A 5,284-nucleotide genomic window follows, 5' to 3' on the forward strand; every position below is an offset into this window, starting at 1 on the left:
TGACGAGAACCTGTTTTAGGTGTTACCAAGTGCTCTTCCTTGTATGCAATTTTTTTACCCAAAAATGCCCCCCCCCCGGAACGTGTTCTGTGCCCTTTCATCTGAGAGCCCGTTTCATGTGTTAAAGAGTGCCCCCTCGCCTTCTTGTAAGTGCCCTTTCTAGAATCACTGCCCCCTTTTACCCAAGAAAAGTGCTCCTAAAGAACTTGTTCTGAGCCCCTTTCACTTGAGAAGGACCCGTTTTATGGTCACCATGACGATTGCCCTTTGAAACAAGAAAACAATATTCTCATTTCGATAATATACTTATGAAGGAAATCCTTTGTGCATCAAGTTTAATAATTCATGAGTTGGGGTATATATGCAGTTTCGTACAGATGGAGGGGGGGGGGGCTTGAAGGACTCTTGCCCCCCCCCCCAAAAAAAAAGAGAAAAGGAAAGAAAAGGGTGAAATATATCATTCTGAATATTTTAGATTTTCTTTTTAAAAATGTCAAAATTTTGCTCGCTCGCAACTTCTTAAAAATTTCACGTAATAGAGCATTTTCCCTATGCCCCCCCCCACTTTCAACTTCACTCAGCCACTCCTATTTCTATGTTTATAGCTTCTCCTTTTGCAACCAGTTTTAATGAAAATCAACAAGAAATTTCATACGTCATGAATTTGGGGTTGTGATAATAATTTTTTTTTTGTTGAAAAATTGGACTTGGAAAAAAAAACCCTTTTCCATCTTCATCAAGTGGTTCCTAAGTCAGACTCTTGAATTGTTGGATTTCTTGAATGAAAACATCTGTTACACCAGTCCTGCAGATTGAAAAAATAGAGAAAGATAATCAATGAATTTAAATTTAAATTGTTGTGATTAAAAAAACATAAATGTTTTAAGAAAAGTGAGAATCTTACTTCTACTAATTATAAACTTGTACTTCTATAAAGCATATCACTTAAACCTGTTCTATGCAGTTTACATACCACTCTCCATTATAACTACATGTAGGCCTACTCTATGAAAAAATGTCAGAGAATTCTCATAAATATGAATTAACATATGTAAATTATATAAATAGTCAGAATTAAAGTTGATATGTATTGTTGCACAGAATATTTTGATCTGTGATTAAAAACGACACTAACTATAATCTAAAAACAAAATTGAAATGGGTTTTTCAAAGGCAGGTCTATTTGTTGCCAAAAAAATGTGAACACCTCCATTATCAAAAATATTCACTAATTAACTCACTCATATAACTGCTGTAGGTTGTATTTCTCTTTGTGGTCTAGTCGCTGTTCTATTAGGCCTACTTCACCAATTATTTATCATCATCAATCACCTCCATGGAAATTATAAAACTGCATCATCCTATTGGACAAAATGTAAAATAACAAGATTTTTAAATAATCGTAAATCTACAAATATGAAATATGAATATCACACTGAAGAATGAATGAAATAAATTTTGTAAAATATGAAAAATAAATGTTGCTTTGTTTATATACAAATAGAAAATAAAAAGGCCATTTAATTACTAGTAGATCAAGGACATGACCTAACCGGTATTTTATAAATTTGCCCAAGGTACATAACTTTTGGCATTGGTTCTATTTTAGACTCGAGAGCCTGTATATTTAAAGGACAAGTCCACTCCAACAAAAGGTTGATTTGAATAAAAAGAGAAAAATCCAACAAACATAACACTGAAAATTTCATCAAAATCGGATGTAAAATAAGAAAGTTATGACATTTTAAAGTTTCGCTTAATTTCACAAAACAGTTATATGCACATCCTAATCTGTATGAAAATGAGGAGACTGATGACGTCATCCACTCACTATTTCTTTTGTATTTTATTATATGAAATGTGAAATATTATAATTTTCTCCTCATTGCCAAGTGAAACAACGATTAATTTCTCCCTAAACATGTGTAATTAGCATCGTTTGATACGATATGGTTCAGTGAAGTTGGTCCTTATTGTCAAATTAAAAAAAAAAAAAAAATTGTATAATTCAAACAATTAAAAACAAAAGAAATAGTGAGTGAGGGACATCATCGACTATCTCATTTGCATGTCACTCAGTTGTGCATATCACTGTTTTGTGAAAAAAATTCGAAACTTTAAAATGTCATAACTTTCTTATTTTACATCCGATTTTGATGAAATTTTCAGTTGTGCTAGTTTGATTTTTCTCTATTTATTCAAATCAAAAATTTTCTGGGGTGGACTTGACCTTTAAGAAGTGTATATTCATTACAGATCCTACCTCTTTGTGGCTCGGATTATTTTTATTTAATTTAAACATGGTTAACATTCAAAGCATGTAATGTATCTGTAATTTTGTATGGGTTAGTTAGTTTTATACCTGGATGAGAATCTGCAAAATGATGCATGCACTTATGATCATCATCTTGAACCATATAGGTAGACCTCTACTGTTGTTCTTGTTCTTCAAATTCAACCTGTTTGTGAAAGAAAAGAGAGAACAATAATAAGAAGTGATCTTTTTCATGGTCGTATGTTTAGGGGGAGGGGCTTGGGTAAGAGCTGAAATGTGAAACCTTCATCAAAAAGAGAATTGCATGACATCCTTCAATTTTACTTTAGAAAATGCACAAAACGGCCCTAGGTAATATTGGTCGCTTCTGGCCCTCGCTTTCTGAATTTTAGGTTTCTCTAAATTTTTTCACATGTCTGCCCCCCCCCCCCAAAAAAAAAAAAAAAATCTGGATCTTTTTATTTCCGAATCTTATTTCATTTGATTTTAACATAATTTCATAATCTCATGCACTAGGTCTAGATCTATTTGTAAGAAAGTATAGATCTAGTCCAACGAGACTCAGTGCTGTGCGACAGCATTCATGTATCTAAATTAGGTCTAGATCTAACGTTAGACTAACGATGGACTCTCGATCTATCTAGACCTAGAAAGTAAAGCTTCGGTTCTAAACCGAGATCTAAACCCTATATCGGTTTAGAAATTTTTGATGTCTGACTCTGACTTTTATTCCTGGCTAAGACTTCATTGCCATTATTGACCGAGAGTAGATCTAGATATAGTCCTTGGTCCACTGACAGTCGTACTCGTACATGTAAATGGAGTCGTCTAGGCCCAGACCTAGATCTAGGCCTAAATTACAGACCTAGATCATAAGCCCTGGGGGTAAGTGTCGAGGGTTGGGAAAGTATAAGTTAGACTAGATTTGAATTAGGTAGGCCTAGCTCTTGATAGCATCGATGAATAAATATAAGTAAAGTAGCCTAGGCCCTAACGTTAGATCTAACTCTAACTAGTATAAAGTAAGTAGGGCCTAGGATTAAGAGATCTAGGTCCTAGATCTATTGATAATAAGACAAACATGCAGAGCAGCATGTTATTTCTAAGACCGAGTCTAACTATATTTATAAATAACAATAAGAGTTAAAATGGGTGGGGGCTAAATGCAGAAGCCTGAAGTTATGCAAAATAAATTTGATATCTGAAACAAAGTGAGGACTGAGGATTGACACTGTTGTAGTAAGTCACCCCACCCCCCATATAGGTCTTCCACCGGGAGATGGCGCTGGACCCCTTTTAGACGCTGGAGGACGTTGGATCCCTTGGCTCATTGTATTTGAAGCTGAACTCACACGGAATAGACAGGAACTAGGACATCACTCCAGGAAAATACTGGTTAGTGACTTATTCCTTATATTCTAGCTTCAGGTATCAACCTAGTGGTCAAGCTGGGGGCGCGACCGCTACAGTGGCGCTGCGAGCCTGACTGTGCCTGCTTTTGTGGGCATTTTAGGCCAAATTATTGAAATTAATTGGGGTATAATTGTCTCGCGGCGAGCTAACGGCCCCCTATTGCGCATCGGACGAGCAAATCCCTATGCCCCGCTGCGTGGGGGGAAATGGTCGCCGCTCGAGTACGAGAAATCAGTTTTAGATTGGGCTAATTACAGTTGATAAGGCTAGATTCAGAGCCTTGTCGTATTGCGTATATTCTATGAATATTGTCCCTTGTTTCATGTTTGCGATTGTCCTGAATTGAGAGGTTAAATCTTGATTTGGGACATATTTAGGCAATCGTCCCCTGTCTTTTTTGGTAAGGTTTTCGTCGCGGGGACTGATGGTAGTTCCGGTCCCGTGACGGAAATTTCCAGAAAAGGGGGGAGAACACACGTGTTGTTGTGTTGTGAGTTTGTTTTAGTTTTGTGCTTTAATATCCGTTTTTAGTTGTGGACTGTGTTTCACGTTGGTGTGATTGTGTGATTTGCTTGTGATTTTGGGTGTTTGGATGATTTTTGTGTCGTTTTGCGAGTGATTTGTGAGTGAACTATTTTTGTTGGGGTGAGAGGTGCGTAAGAGTGTGTGTGTTCCGGCTAGGTAAAAGCGCGCGGCCCGATCCAAGATTTCACGGCGATCTATTGGCGGAGAGATATTATTGGTTCTCTCTGCCACCGACCGGCGCCATCTTGTTTTACATCGTCGGCTCAACGTTTGGGTCTAGTTTGAGATCCGAACTGACGTCAGGCCGGACCAATCCATCGCACGTATACGGGTAAACAACGGCGATTATTTGGGCGAGTAGGACGGGAAGCCAGACTGACCAACAAAGGTAGGGCATTATCCCAATCCTCTCTTGCCTGCCTATTTCGGATATTTTGAATTTTGTGTGGTGTTTTAGGGTGTTTTGTCCAAATTTTGGGGGAACGTTTTGTACTCGAAGCTGGGTAGAATTCACGGTCATTATCGAGACCTAACGTTAGACCGCCCGATCATTTCCGGGTTTGACGTTAGATCCAGTGCAACTGTGCACGGCCATTGGTTGTGTATTGCATACCTAATAGGTTGGTTTTGGGTGCCTGTGTGTAGCGTTGTGTTGCGTGTGGACCCACCCACTCGTTGTAGCGGGGAGTCCGTTGCCAAATAAATAAAAGAAAGAAAATTTTTTTTTGGAGAGAGTGTGGGGTGACTGTGTATATGAATAAGTACATGTAATTTGTCTGTGGTGTGAGCGGGCACTAGTCACTAGCGTGATTGAGGACAGAACCAGCTTCGAGGATTAATAAAATAAATAGGTAAATTAATAATAAAAGACAAGTTAGGCTTAGAGGTTAATATAAATATTTTTAGAGCTACAATTATTCTTTTTGGCAGTGCTAGTGCAAACTATTAGCAACAACTAAACTAATCTAATTAATAATAAAAGCTAGACTTTTATACCATAAATTGGGTTCGCATTTGGACCTAATTTTTTGGGATAGTTTTTTGGATAACTTTAGCAGGTTTTTGGTCGGG

The 5,284-nt window shown here is 37.5% G+C and overlaps 1 long non-coding RNA gene across 1 annotated transcript; it reads right to left on the minus strand.

Annotated features, from left to right (window-relative positions):
- Positions 1-695: 695 nt before the first annotated feature.
- Positions 696-3,053, minus strand: LOC135153639 (uncharacterized). The gene is made up of 3 exons (XR_010293118.1): positions 2,363-3,053; positions 1,242-1,361; positions 696-805 (listed from the first exon to the last, which is right to left on the minus strand). It is a non-coding gene; the product is annotated as an uncharacterized LOC135153639 (long non-coding RNA).
- Positions 3,054-5,284: the final 2,231 nt, after the last annotated feature.

Source organism: Lytechinus pictus, chromosome 3 (assembly GCF_037042905.1).
Source record: "Lytechinus pictus isolate F3 Inbred chromosome 3, Lp3.0, whole genome shotgun sequence".
Classification (NCBI taxonomy): Eukaryota; Metazoa; Echinodermata; class Echinoidea; order Temnopleuroida; family Toxopneustidae; genus Lytechinus; species Lytechinus pictus.